The sequence below is a fragment of the Sturnira hondurensis genome, unplaced genomic scaffold (assembly GCF_014824575.4).
Source record: "Sturnira hondurensis isolate 20B ecotype Veracruz unplaced genomic scaffold, ASM1482457v3 Scaffold0004248, whole genome shotgun sequence".
Lineage (NCBI taxonomy): Eukaryota > Metazoa > Chordata > Mammalia > Chiroptera > Phyllostomidae > Sturnira > Sturnira hondurensis.
Window position 1 is genome coordinate 252,862 of NW_028076879.1, and position 15,383 is coordinate 268,244.

The window sequence follows — 15,383 nt, forward strand, 5'->3', positions numbered from 1 at the left end:
CCAGGTGGTTGGATGATAGTCCTGGCTTGGGAATATGGGCACCACTGATTGAAGATCACTTATTACTTCTACAGGAGTGTCCAGGGCCAACTGTCAATTAGTCCTACTGACTAAAAGGAATTCTCCCTCCCACCCCACCCCACAAACCAACATATTTGCCTATTTCTGAATTTAGTCACCCAGGTTTAGACACAAAAAATAAAGTCAAAAGAGGTGGTTGAGGATGATTATTACATAGAATAACTTCATTAATAAATTTGGATTCCTCTCCCTTTTCCTGNCTTCTACAGGAGTGTCCAGGGCCAACTGTCAATTAGTCCTACTGACTAAAAGGAATTCTCCCTCCCACCCCACCCCACAAACCAACATATTTGCCTATTTCTGAATTTAGTCACCCAGGTTTAGACACAAAAAATAAAGTCAAAAGAGGTGGTTGAGGATGATTATTACACAGAATAACTTCATTGATAAATTTGGATTCCTCTCCCTTTTCCTGCTGAAGAATCCATGGGAGAAGACAACAGGTCCTCTACCCTGGATTTAATCCTCCTGGGAGTCAGCAGGCAATGGGAACAGGAAGAATTCTTCTTCATCCTCTTCCTCTTCACTTACCCCATTAAAGTGATTGGAAACCTGCTCATCATCTCGGCCATTCGACCTCACAACCTAATGTGTTCCTTCTTGATAACCTCTCCTTGGTTGGCATCTTCTTTTCTTCCATAACTATCCCTAAGATGCTAGCCAAGTATCTCTTGAGCACCAAAGCCATCTCCTTTGGGGTCGTCTAACACAGATGTATTTCATTATTACCTTGGGTAACACAGATAGCTATATCATAGATGTGATGGCATGTGACCACACTCTGGCCATCAGCTGCCCACTTCATTACACAACAATGAGCCCACAAACTTGTGTCTTGCTAATTATTGGGTCTTAGGTGATTAGAGACATAAGTGCCCTCCCCCAGACTCTGCTCACAGCTAGTTTGTCCTTCTGTGGCAACCAAGTGGTGGCCAATTTCTACTGTGACACTACCCTTTTGCTCAAGCTGTCCTATTCTGACATCCACTTTAATGTGAAGATGAGGTTCCTTGAGGTTGCTGTTTTCTCTGTGCCATTGCCATGCACCATCATGTCCTATGTTAAGGTCTTCTCCACAGTCTTACGTGTCCCATCCACCAAGGTTGTGCTCTACCTGTGGCTCCCACCTTACAGTGGTTTCTTTGTATTATGGGACAGTCATGGGCATGTACTTTTGCCCTCTGATCAGTTATAGCTTAAAAGATGATGTGATAACTGTGATGTACATCACAGTAACCCCAGTGTTAAATCCTTTCATCTATAGTCTGAGAAATTGGGACATGAAGGCTGCTCTGGAGAAACTCTTCAGCAAGAGAATCTCCATGTAAGCAATGCGAGTTCATACACTGCAGACTGCAGTCACTAATTAAAATGCACTTGGAAATCCATCCCCAATGTCTTCCCTACCTGATAAGCCATCTTTCTTCTTTAAAGCTACTACATTCCTCTTCTCTGGAATCTTATGGCAGTTTAATAAGACGTTGTATTGAGATTATCAGTTTGTGCACATTATTGCTCCTTTTGGCAGAATGGTAGATAAGGAATATTGGCATCTGTCCCAGCTTTGTTACTAATTAGCAGAGCAAAGTTGAGAATTTTGGAGCCTTGCTGTCCAGATTGCCATTATAATAAAAATAATAATGTCTGGCTTGTCTGTGTCATAGGTTGAGGATCACAGTACTTCAGGCTTTGAAGGCTTTAAATCACCATTCAAAAGTCATTTTTGGAATTTTGTGTTTAATAATCTCTACTTTTCATGCAAACTTGATGGAAAGGGCTGTCTTACCACATCACTCTAGTTTTCCCAAGGTTGGTCATTAAAGAACATAACTATTGGTGGAGGTGGAATGAATAAGTGTAATCTGATAATGATTAGATGCGATCAGCTTTGACTTTATTTCTCACCCATCATATGTATGTGGTGTGTCATAAATTCACCTAGGAGCCAATCAGAATTCATATGCATAATGTTTGAACAAAGAAGAATTAAAACAGAAAATTAGATGCTTAGATGTATTCTGAAAGCAACTAAAGGTGATAAAACATAAATAGTGATGTAACTTAAAAGTTAACTTCAGGAAGAACTTACTTTCACTGGGACTAAGAGAACTGAAGAAAAAAGGTGGCGCTACCACAACCATGGAGTTCGGAAGAGGGGAGGCCACATAGTACTGCCTCTTTTTGTTATTGTTATTGTTGATGTAGTTTCTATTCATCTTTACTGCTGGACATAGAAATAAAAATGATCCCAGACATTGTTGTAGACACAATCCTCCTGACACCCCTTTGTGTAATATGAACACAATGTCCATCTAATTGGGATCAGTGACTGCAGACAATACAGAAATCTTTTCTTTTCTTTTTTTATTATTTAGTTATCTTAGAGGGGAAGGGAAGGAGAGAGAGAGAGAGAAATATCAGTGTATGGTTGCTTCTCATTCGTCCACTGCCGGGAACCGGGAACTGTCCTGCAACCCAGGCATGTGCCCTGACTGGGAATCGAACCGCGACCCTGTGGTTCACAGGCCCGCGCTCAATCCACTGAGCTACACCAGCCAGGAGAAATCTTTTATTTTCTGAATGGCCCAAGGTAATTTGATTGAGCCATGCTACAACTTGATTGTTCTTATCATAATAATATATGCTGAAAACATGTAAGTTTCAAAATGCTACTGTGGATAAAATTTTCACGAGATTATAAGCAAGTAAAATAACCAAAAAATTCACTTTATGGGATACACATGGATGCAATAAAAGCACATTAAAAACAAAAACGAAACATAAGTACAGAACTCAGGACGAGAGGATGTTCAAGAGTGGGGACTTGAGGTAATGGAAGTTCAGCACCATGTAAGCCATGACTAAAGTCTTAATTTTAAGGTTGGGTAGTGGATCAATGATGTTCATAATATCTTCCATTATGAATGAATAAATAAATAGATACTAGATAGGTGAATGGACAGAAGCTTGTTAATAAGTAAAAAAACAAGATACAGGACTTTGCATAAAACAGTGATGAGAGTTTTTCTGTAAGAAGGGCTAGGTAGGAGAGAGAGCAGTAAGGGAAAAGTAAGGAGTGGCTAGACCAAGAGTTTAATTAGGCACCTCAGAGCAATCTGGAGTGCAAGAGTGAATATATAGACAAAGAATCGAGAGGCAAAAGTAATGTGGAAATAGAAATAATAGAATGTAGTAATTTTTAGGATAATAAAGGATACCTTTGTTGAAATTAGTAAAAAGAGAGCAATTTAAGAGAAATTAATTCCATTTGGGGCCAATTTCAAAGGAGTCCAGTGGGACACTCTAATGGAAGTATTCAATAAATTGTCCAAGGAAGATATGAAACTTTGCAGCAAAATTAGCAGAGTAGTTCTGGCCTGGTGGCTCAGTTGGTTGGAGTGTTGTCCTGAACACCAAAAGAAAAAAGGTTGTGGGTTCAATTCCTGGCCAAAGCACATACCGAGGTTGTGAGTTCCATCCTCTGTCAGGGTGCATACAGGAGACAATCAATCAATGTTTCTCACATTGAGGTTTCTTTCACTCTCTCTTTCCCTTCTTCTGTCTCTAATATGAATAAACATATCCTCAGGTGAGGATTTAAACAATTAGCAGAGTGTAAATCAGGCTGTAGTTGATAAAGTTCAGAAATAAATGAAATCATGTAAAAGACTCTGATATAATGACTAAATTTCAAGAAAGCGGGTCATAGTGGAGAATGAAAATTTCAGTTGGGGAAGAAAGAAACTTATACAAACTCAACTTGATGTCCACACAAATCGACCTATGAGTCTCTCTTAGTTTTCTGTCAGTCAAAGCACATGGCCCGGGATACTTTCGGCATGTTGTTATACTACTACAGAATATGCATGCAAACATTAGTTTTTCTTTTAATGAAATGATAAACAGATTCACAGACATAGAGAACAGGGTGATGGCTGCCAGAATAGTGGGGAGTTTGAGAGGCTAAATGAAAAAGTGAAGTGATTAAGAAGTATAGATTTGTAGTTGCAGAATGGTCACAGGGGTGTAAAGTAAAGCATAGCGCATGCGGTCAATAACATTGTCATAACTGTGTATGGTACCAGGTGGGTGCTGGAAATATTGGGGGAACCACTTTATAAAGTATATGAGTGTCTAAGCACTATACTATACACCCAAAACTCATACAAAACAATATTGAATGTAAACTGTAATTAAAATAATTTTAAAAATTAAAATAAGTTAAATAATTAAAAATAAATGCAGCAATAGTCGACACAAAGGAAAAGTGCCAAGTGCCACATAGTTGAAAATGTGCCATATAGTTCCAGAGAGAGTATTTCATTAAATGTCAAATACACCAAGTGTTTATGTACTTTTATTCTATCACATGTATTACTGTCTTTTAAAATTTTTAAATAGCCTTATAATATACATAATAATAGCCCTCTGTTACAGATGAAGAAATCAAATCCCCCAAAGATGAAGTGACTTATTCAATGTCTTGCATTAGAAAACAGATGAGTACTTGAGTCCAGTTTCCCCCATACCGACTGCATTCTCCTGACTCCACAGCGGGCCCAAGGAGGAGATAAAAAGGAATGAGCAACAATGTCTAAGTCAGTCAGAATGTGTGCAGTGGTGGGAGACATGGCTAGAATTTTGAGAGGCAGAGAGGACACTCCAGCCATGATAGTAGTTGAGTTACAGAACAGAGGTGGAAAACATGGACTCCTGTAGAAAGTCATCAAACTGTAAAGCAAGAAAATGAACGGACAACTTCTGGTCTCAGTTCCCATTCTTGTCATCATCATGTGGTCCACCCAAATATACCCAGTCCCACCAAAGAAGATGCCAGGGAACTTCACAAGGAGGAAATGACAGTAACATAAATCACAGCTGCAAGACTCTGTTCATGTCTCTGGTCTCCCGGGAAGTCGTGGAAATGGTTAAGTGCTGTGTCACTGGGCCATATGGTTTGGCAGAAACCAAAGTAGAAGAAACATTTTTTTTCCCTCTAAAACCATGCCTTCCCTACCGTGAAGAGAAGATGAAAACCAGATGTCCTCTGAGGACAGTTGCTCAAATTATAGACAGGAAAGAAAAACTTCCAAAATAATTTTATAAAGCAACTGTACTATTAATTTTAAAGCCTGATAAATATTTCACAGAACTAAAACCACAGAGGAATCTCACTTGTGAGTATTGCTGCCAAAATTCCCAGAAACATATAGGCAGACACCAACCAAACATTAAAAGGGCTCTCTACCTTCACCACGTGGGGATCATTACAGGAATTCATGGCTAGTTAAATATTAGAAAAATAGTGTTCTATTTTGTCAACTGCTTTTTGTGAGTGCACTGAGATGATTATATAATTTTTCTTTCATTCTACTAATGTGGTGTATCACATTTATTGATTCATATATGTTGAACCCCTGCTCTTGCATAAAATATTTATGGGGTTTCACTTGCATAAAATATTTTTTTCATTCCTTCCCTTTGAGTTGATGTTTGTACTTAAAGTTGAAGTGAGTCTCTTGTAGGGAGCATATTGGTTTATTTATTCATTTTTTTTTTTTACCGTTCAGCCACTCCGTCTTTGTAACTATTATTAAATTCTAGTTGATGTGTAACATTATATTAGTTTCAGGTGTACGACATAGTGATCCTACATCTATATACCTTACAACATGATCAGCCTGATATGTCTAGTCACCATTCAAAAGTAGTAAATACAATAGTATTGACTAGCTTATGTTTTTTTTAATAAGAGAATTTAATTCATTACACTTAAAGTAATTAGTAGCTAAGGATTACAGTCATTTTGTTCAGTGTTGTTTTGGATGTTTGGTAGTTCCTTTGCACTTTTCTTTCATTTTTACTCTCTTTCTTTGTGATTTGATGATTATTTTTGGAGAGGAATGCTTTGATTCTATTCTTTTTGTCTTTTTAAAATTTATTTAATTATTTTTCAAGTACAGTTTTCTGTCTATTACTCTCATCCAATCCCACACCCTGTGCTCCCCCCTTCCTCCCATTTCCATCCTTCTTAGTTGTTGTCCATGTATCCTTTGTATTTGTTCCTCTAAATCCCTCCACTATTTCCCCTGAAATTCCCTCCCCTCTCCCCTCTGGTCACTGTCCCCTTGTTCTCTATTTCAGTGTCTTTGGTTATATTTTGCTTGTTTGTTTTGTTGTTTACCTTCCTGTTAAAGGTGAGATCATATGATATTTGTCCTTCAACACCTGGCTTATTTCACTCAGCATAATGCTTTCCAGTTCCATCCATGCTGTTGCAAAAGGTAGGAGCTCCTTCTTTCTTTCTGCTGCATAGAATTCCATTGTGTAAATGTACCATAGTTTTTTGATCCATTCATTTACTGACGGGCACCTAGGTTGCTTCCAGCTCTTGGCTATTGTAAATTGTGCTGCTATGAACACTAGGGTGCATAGATTCTTTTGGATTGGTGTTTCAGGGTTCTTAGGATACAATCCCAGCAGTGGAATTGCTGGGTCAAAAGGCAGGTCCAATTTTAGTTTTCTTAGAAAATTCCATACTGTTTCCATAGTGGTTGTACCAGTCTGCAATCCCACCAAAAGTGGACTAGAGTCCCCCTTTCCCCACACCCTCTCCAACATTTGTTGTTTATTGCTTTGTTTATGATAGCCATTCTCACCAGTGTAAAGTGGTATCTCATTGTGGTTTTAATTTGCATCTCTCTGATAGCTAGCGATATTGAGCATCTTTTCATGTGTCTCTGGATCCTTTGTATGTCCTCCTTGGAGATTGTCTGTTCAAGTCCTTTGCCAATTTTTTAATTGGGTTAGTTGTCTTCTTAGAGTTTAGTTGTGTGAGTTCTTTGTTCATTTTGGAGATTAAACCTTTGTCTGAGGTATCATTGGCAAATATGTCTTCCCATATAGTTCGTTGTCTTTTTATTTTAACACTGTTTTCCTTAGCCATACAGAAGCTTTTAATTTTGATGAGATCCCATTTGTTTATTCTTTCCTCTATATTCCTTGCTCTAGGGGACATATCAGTAAAAATGTTGTTGTGTGAAATATCTGAGATTTCCCTGTCAATATTCTCTTCTAGGACTTTAATAGTGTCATGGCTTATATTTAAGTTCTTTTATCCACCTTGAATTTATTTTGGTGTATGGAGTAAGTTGGTGCTCAAATTTCCTTTTTTTCCCACGTAGCTGTCCAGTTCTCCCAACACCATTCCTTGAAGAGGCTATCTTTACCCCATTTTATGTTACTGCCCCCTTTGTCGAATATTAATTGAGTGCAGAGAGTTGGGTTTATTTCTGGGCTCTCTGTTCTCTTTCATTGGTGTATGTGCCTGATTTTATGCCAGTACCATGCTGTTTTGATTACAGTGGCCTTGTAATACAGTTTGATATCAGGTATTGTGATCCTTCCTACTTTGTTCTTCTTTCTCAACATTGCAGTTCGTATTTTGTTTCGTTTATGGATCCATGTAAATTTTTGAAGTGTTTGCTCTATGTCTGTGAAATATGCCATTGGTACTTTAATAGGTATTGCATTGAATTATAAATTGCTTTGGGTAGTATGGACATTTTGATGATGTTAATTCTTCCGATCCATGAACATGGTATATGTTTCTATTAGTTTGTGTCTTCCTTGATTTTTTTCTTCAGTATTGTGTAGTTTTCTGCATACAGGTCTTTTACCTCCTTGGCGAGATTTATTCCCAAATATTTTACTTTTGTTTTTGCTATATCAAATGGGATTATTTTCTTGATTTCTGCTTCTGCTGATTCATTGTTAGTATACAAAAATGCCTTTGATTTCTGGATATTGACTTTGTAATCCGCTGTTTTGCCAAATTCATTTATTAGTTCGAGCAGTTTTTTTGGTAGAGGTTATAGGATTTTTTTCCATGTACACTATCATGTCATCTGCAAACAATGACAGTTTTGTTTCCTCCTTTCCAATTTGAATGCCTTTTATTTCCTTTTCTTGCTTGATCGCTGAGGCTAAAACTTCCAATACTATATTAAATAGAAGTGGTGAAAGTGGACAACCTTGTCTTGTTCCTGATCTTAGTGGAAAAGCTTTTAGTTTTTGCCCATTGAGTATGATGTTGGCTGTAGGTCTTTGATATATGGCCTTTATTATATTGAGGAATGCTCTCTCTATTCCTACTTTGCTGAGTGCCTTTTTCATAAATGGGTGTTGTACCTTATCAAAAGCTTTTTCCGCATCTATTGATACGACCATATGATTTTTGTCTTTGCTTTTGTTTATGTGATGTATTACATTACTGATTGCAGATGTTGAACTATCCTTACATCCCTGGGATGAATCTCACTTGGTCATGGTGTACGATCTTTTTGATGTATTGTTGGATGTGATTTGCCAACATTTTTTGAGGATTTTAGCATCTAAGTTCATCAGCGATATTGGCCTGAAGTTTTCTTTCTTTGTTTTGTCTCTATCTGGCTTTGGTATAAGGATGATGCTGGTTTCATAAAAACAGTTTGGAAGTTTCCCATCATTTCAGATTTTTTGAAATAATCTGTGAAGAATAGGGGTTAGATCTTCTTTAATGCTTTGTAGAATTCTCCTGTGAAACCATCTGGTCCAGGGCTTTTGTGTGATGCAGGTTTTTTTGATTACTTCTTCAATTTCATTTGCTGTTATTGGTCTGTTCAGGCATTCTGCTTCTTCTTCATTGAGTTTTGGAAGATTATATTTTTCTAGAAATTTGTCCATTTTACCTAGGTTTTCAAATTTCTTGGCATACAGTTCTTCATAGTACTTTCTTACAATCCCTTTTATTTCTGTTGTATCAGCTGTAATCTCTCCTCTTTCATTTCTTATTGTGTTTATTTGTGTCCTCTCTTCTTTTCTTGATGAGCCCACTTAAAGGCTTGTCTAATTTGTTTATCTTTTTAAAAAACCAATTCCTGGATTCATTGATCCTTAAAATTGTGCTTTTAGTCTCTATGTCATTTAATTCTGCTCTGATGTTGGTTATTTCCTTCCTTCTACTTGCTCTTGGCTGTCTTTGTTGTTGTTCCTCGAATTCTTGCAGCGATAGGGTTAGGTTGTTTGAAATGTTTCTATCCTCTTTAGGTAAGCTCGTATTGCTATGACCTTCCCTCTCAGGACTGCCTTTACTGTGTCCCATAAGTTTTGGATTGTTGTGAGTTCATTTTCATTTGTTTCCAGAAACGTTTTGGTTTCTTCTCTAATTTCATTCTTGACCCATTCATTGTTTAATAGCATACCATTCAGTCTCCATGATTTTGGGTGTTTGGGGTTTTTTCCTGTGGGGTTGGTTTCTAATTTCAGTCCCTTGTGGTCAGAGAAAATGCTTGGTATGCTTTCAATTTCCTTGAATTTGTTTAGGCTCGTTTTGTGTCCTATCAGGTGGTCTATCTTTGAAAATGTTCCATGTGCATTTGAAAAGAATGTGTATTTAGCTTCTTTGGGATGAAGAGCTCTCTATATGTATCAGTTAAGTCCATTTCATCTAGGGTGTTGTTTAATGCCACAATATCTTTGCTGATATTTTGTTTGGAAGATCTGTCCATTTTTGACAGTGGGGTGTTAAAGTCACCAAGTATAATTGTGCTGCTGTCAATATCTTTCTTGAAGTCCGCTCAGATTGTCTTTATACATTTGGGTGCTCCTGTGTTGGGTGCATGTGTATTTACGATGTTTATATCTTCTTGGTGGATTCTTCCCTTGAGTATCATGAAGTGACCTTCTGGGTGTCTCCTTATGGCCCCTTTTTTGAAGTCTGTTTTGTCTGATATCAGCATTGCTATGAAGGCTTTTATTTTTTTGTCCATTTACTTGGAAAATTTGTTTCCAGCCTTTCAGTTTCAGTCTGTGATGGTCTTTTGTCCTGAGGTGGGTCTCTTGTAGGCAGCATATATGTAGGTCATGCTTTCCTATCTATTCTGCTATTCTGTGTCTTTTGATTGGAGCATTTAATCCATTTACATTTAGTGTTATTATTGATAGGTACTTATTCATTGCCATTTATGTACCTGAGTTCCTCTCTGTCTCTCTCTTTTCCTTTTTTTCCTTAAAGCAGCCCTTTTAGTATTTCTTGTAGAGCTGGTTTTGTGCAAGCATATTCTTTTAGACGTCTTTTGTCTTGGAAGCTCTTTACTTGGCCTTTTATCTTGATTGAGAGTCTTGTTTGGTTAAGTAGCCTTAGTTGCAGGCCTCTGGTTCTCATTACTTAGAATATTCCTTGCCATTGTCTTCCTGTTTGGAGTGTTTCCATTGAGAAGTCAGTAGTCATCCTTATTGGGGCTCCCTTGTGTGTTCTTGTTTCTCCCTTGCTGCCTTTAATATTCTATCTTTGTCTTCGAATTTTGCTATTTTAATGATGATGTGTCTTGAAGTAGGCGTCTTTGAGTTCCTCTTGATTGGGACTCTCCATGATTCCTGGACTTGTGTGACTTTCTTTCATCAAATTAGGAAAATTTTCCATCATTAGTCTTTCCAATAGGTTTTCTGTCTCTTGTTCTTCTTCTTCTCCTTCTGGTATTTCTATTATTTGGATATTATTACATTTCATATTGTCTTGCATTTCTCTTTATCTCTCCTCATTCTTTCTGAGCCTCTTTTCCTTTTCTTGCTCTTTCTGGGAGTTTCTATTTTGTCCTCCAACTCACTGATCCGATCTTCCTCATCATCGATGCTGCTTTTCATTTCTTCTACTGTGTTTTTCAATTCAGAAATTGTATTCTTCATTTCCTCTTGACCTTTGCTGATAGTTTCTATATCCTTTTTCATGTTGATATAGTTTGTGGTGAGTTTATTGTAGCTCCCCTGTAGTTTCTGATACCTCATTTTGATCTCTTTGAATGTCCTGATAACCAGTGCTTTGAATTCAATATCTGATAGTTGACTTGCCTTTATTTCATTCAGCATTCTTTCTGAGGCTTCCTCCTTTCCTGTTGTTTGGGGATTGTTTCTTTGACTTCTCATTGTTTGTGAGCCTCTTCTTGTTAGCTTCAGCTTCTTAAATTGATCTGTTCTGACTCCCTGGGTTTATGGTGTGAACCTTTGTGGCAGAATACCTGTGAAATTCAGTGGTGCAGTCTCCTGCAGGTATCTTGATATTCTCTACTTCTACCTACTCCTTTTTTTTTGTGCACGTGTTTTCAGTTGGAGGGGGAGGCAAAATGGTTTATGACAGCAGGAGAGTATTTTATGTTATTTACAGTGACAGCTGGTAGAGAAGAGATAGAAGATCTTTGTGGCTATATATAGTGTTAACCGTAATCTTCAACCCAACTTGCTACTTTTAAGAAAGGATGGACAAAAGATCCCTCTTGTTGTGAAGTGGAGGCTTGTGAGTTGGATCTAGAAAGCAGTGAGGTTGCGAGTGGTTAGATTTTGAGGTAAGGTGAGAGTAAAGAATAGTAAGTAGGCATAGCATGAGAGCAAATAGAGTTAATCATTACAGTAATAGAATTCAGGAATCTGTGAAGTGGGCTAAGATCCAAGAGATGTGTTGTAAACTATTTACAGTTGTATAGAATAGCTATTATTTACAATAATATTAGAACAACAATCATAGGGCAGACTCTATGTGATCTGTCTGAATAGGGGATATAGAGCTTTCGGCAGTTTGCCAAAGGAAAACAAGTGGTGTGAAGTAAAGAAAATTAGCAATACACTGTGGAGGAAAGAACTGGGGAAACCTGTCAAATAATACAATAGAACCAACCAAGACTAAAAAGGCTATACTGAAAGAGGAGAATACAAAGATACTATCAAAATATAAAAGAAGTGAGAATAATGAAAAAAAATACAACTATGCAGCAACATGAGGCTTCTCTGCTATAGCAAAGCGAAATTTGTCTCTCTGTCTTTATTGTTGAGATACCCCCTCTATGTGTCCCACTCTGGTCCTTTTGCAGTTCCCAGTTGTTTGTGTCTCTTGTGGGTAAAAGAAAACAAAGTAACACACAAATAAACAAACCAACACAAAAAAAGGCAGGAGAAAGGAGGAATAAGCGATAAATTTGGGAAGAAAGGAAGAAGGACTAAAACAAGAAAAAAGAAAGGAAAGGAACAAAGTATTGAAAGATAAAGCAATAATAAAATTAAAAAAATATAAGATTACTTTTAAAAAGTTGCTCAAAAATACAAACAAAAAACCCCTCCCTTGTTGATTTCAAACTGTCCAAACTGGTTTATCTGCTTGCAGCAGGACCTCTCTGAGGGATGGGGTGCAGGCGCACATGTGCACACATGCGTGCCAGCCAGGCTACCAGACTCGGGTGCAGGCACCTGCACACCTGGCAGGCTGCCTGGGTCCCACGGGGTCTGGTATGGTCCTACTCAGGCCTGTGGTGGGACTCAAGTGCTTCCACCCCTCCTCTGGATGTCTGGCAGGCTGGGTGGGAAGCAAGGCAAGCTGCCCTTGCAGGAGAACATCTCAGTTCACTTTCTAATAAAAACTTCTTCACAAAGCCTGCCTCTCATCCCAGCCCAGTCCCCAGCCAGACAAGTGAGGACAAAACTCCTCTCAATTCTCCTGGGCTGGTGGGATGGAGGGCAGGTGGGCTGGTGACCACAGAGTCTGCAGTTGAACACAGCCCTTTGTCCTTGTTACTCTTTCTGTAAACTTAAGCAGACAAGTCTCTGCCCGGTATTGCCCAGCATTGCTTAGACGGGGAGGGAGGGAGTCAGCTCTCTCCCACAGACCCTGCAGCAGGCCCAAGGCTCCCAAAGAGTCTGTTGTAGACGCGCTGGGTGCTGGGCTTCTGAAGCAACCTCCATAGCAGATGCCCCTAGTGCAGGTCCCAGACCAATGTCTCTGGACCCCAACCGTGGTGGTGGCTCCATGGCCATTAGGTGCTGGCCAAGGGCGTCGGCCCCTGCCGCTGTTGCTGCTTTTGTCTTTACTCACATCCTGGAGTCCCCACCAACCTGTAGCTGTCTGGTCCCTCCTTCACAATCTCTGATCTCTTATTTTCATAAATACTGGGGAATTGTTGGTTGATTGTGCTGTTCCTCAGTAGATGTTCCAGGATTTTCTCCCAGGGGTACGGGAACTGGAATTGCTCCATCCTACTTTGCCGCCATCTTCCCTGGTTCCCTGTGTCTGAACTCTTGAGTCTGTTAATGGGTATATTCTTCGTTTCTGACATCAGTACTACTCCACTGTTTAAATTACCATAGTAAGTCATATTGATAGCTAATGAGACCATTTCTTTCTCCTTATTCTCTATCTTCAAATCATCTTGGCTCTTTATGTTTCCTCATTCTTTGCATGCTAAATTCCAAGTTTAAAAGAAATCTGTCAATTAGGGTTACATCAAATTCATAGATTATTTGGAAGAGACAGATAATTTTACCACCCTGAGTCTCACCATTAACATTGCTTACCTCTTCATTTTTTTAGCTAATCTTTTTTGTCCTTTAGTCAAGTTTTGTAATTTTTGAAACCAGTTGAACTTCTTTTGTTAGAATTATTTCTAGATCCCTTAATATTTTCTATTGCCATTTTGAATGAGGAGTCTTTTTAAAAATTATATTTTCTAATTTGCTATTATTTAAGTCTAAGAACAGTGTTGACTGTTTTAAATATTGATCTGTATCAGACAAACTTGCTGATACTTCTAGAGATTCCCTTGGGAATTCGTGATTGATTTAGATTTTCTTGGGTTTTCTTTGTAAACAATCATATTATTCTTTCATTCTTTTTTTCCATTTCTCACATACCAAAACATTCTAGTGTTATTTCATAAACAGAGCAAGACTTCACCTGTTTTACACAGAAGACTCAAATTAACTCTCTCCTTCATACAGATCTGTGGCCACATCTCTTGAACCAAAGGGAAATTACAAACCAGACCCCTGCCTTTAGGGCCTTGTTCCTACTTGGAAATCTCAAGGGGACACAGCACCATCATCTCTGTTTCACAATTGCATTCCCATTTCTTAAGTGTAGGTTTGGTAGATATATTTTTTAAATATAATTTTTATTTAATTCTTGTTCACGTATACAGGTTTCTGTCTTATATTCCCAACCCTGCCCGCCCCCCACCCCATGCTCCCCACCTCCCTCCCATTTCCACCCCCCACCCCTAATTATTGTCCATGTGTCCTTTATACTTGTTCATGTGAGTCCTTTCCCTTTTCCCCTATGATTCTCTCCCCTCTCCCCTCTGGACCCTGTCAGCCTGTTCCATATTTGAGTGTCATTGGTCGTATTTTGCTTGCTTGTTTGGTTTGTTTAGAATCCTGTTAACGGTGAAATCATATGATATTTGTCTTTCACCGCCTGGCTTATTTCGCTCAGCATAATGCTTTCCAGTTCCACCCATGATGTTGCACAGGGTAGTAGTTCCTTCTTCCTTTCTGCGGCATAGAATTCCATTGTGGAAATGTACCATAGTTTTGTGATCCAGTCATTGACCATCTAGGCATCTAGGTTGCTTCCAACTCTTGGCTAGCATAAATTGTGCTGCTATGAACATTGGGGTGCATAGGTTCTTTTGGATTGGTGTTTCAGGGTTCTTAGGATATACTCCTAAGAGTGGGATTGCTGGGTCAAAAGGCACATCCATTTTTAGTTTTCTGAGAAAATTCCATACTGTTTTCCATAGTGGTTGTACCAGTCTGCAATCTCACCAACAGTGAACTAGGGTCCCCCTTTCCCCACAACCTGTCCAGCACTTGTTGTTTGTTTCTTTGTTTATGATAGCCATTCTGACTGGTGTTAAGTGGTATCTCATTGTGGTTTTAACTTGCATCTCTCTGATAGCTAGTGATATCGAGCATCTTTTCATGTGTCTCTGGATCCTCTGTATGTCCTCCTTGGAGAAATGTCTGTTCAAGTCCTCTGCCCTTTTTTTAATCGGGTTGCTTGTCTTCTTTGAGTGGAGTCGAATGAGTTCTTTGTATATTTTGGAGATTAAACCTTTGTCTGAGGTATCATTGGCAAATATGTTTTCCCAAACAGTTGCTTCTCTTTTTATCTTGATACTGTTTTCCTTAGCCATGCAGAAGTTTTTGATTTTAATGAGATCCCATTTGTTTATTCTTTCCTTTATATCCCTTGCTCTAGGGGACGTGTCAGTAAAAATATTGCTGCGTGGAATATCTGAGATTTTCTTGCCAATGCTCTCCTCTAGGGCTTTAATGGTTTCACGGCTTATATTTAAGTCTTTTATCCACCTTGAATTTATTTTGGTGTATGGTGTAAGTTGGTGCTCAAGTTTCATTTTTTTGCATGTAGCTGTCCAGTTCTCCCAACACCATTTGTTGAAAAGGCTGTCTTTACTCCATTTTATGTTATTGCCCCCTTTGTC

General features: G+C 38.6%; 1 pseudogene; it reads left to right on the forward strand.

The window, feature by feature from the left end:
- Positions 1-507: 507 nt before the first annotated feature.
- On the forward strand, positions 508-1,409 carry LOC118986266 (olfactory receptor 1A1-like; annotated as a pseudogene).
- The last annotated feature ends 13,974 nt before the right edge of the window (positions 1,410-15,383 follow it).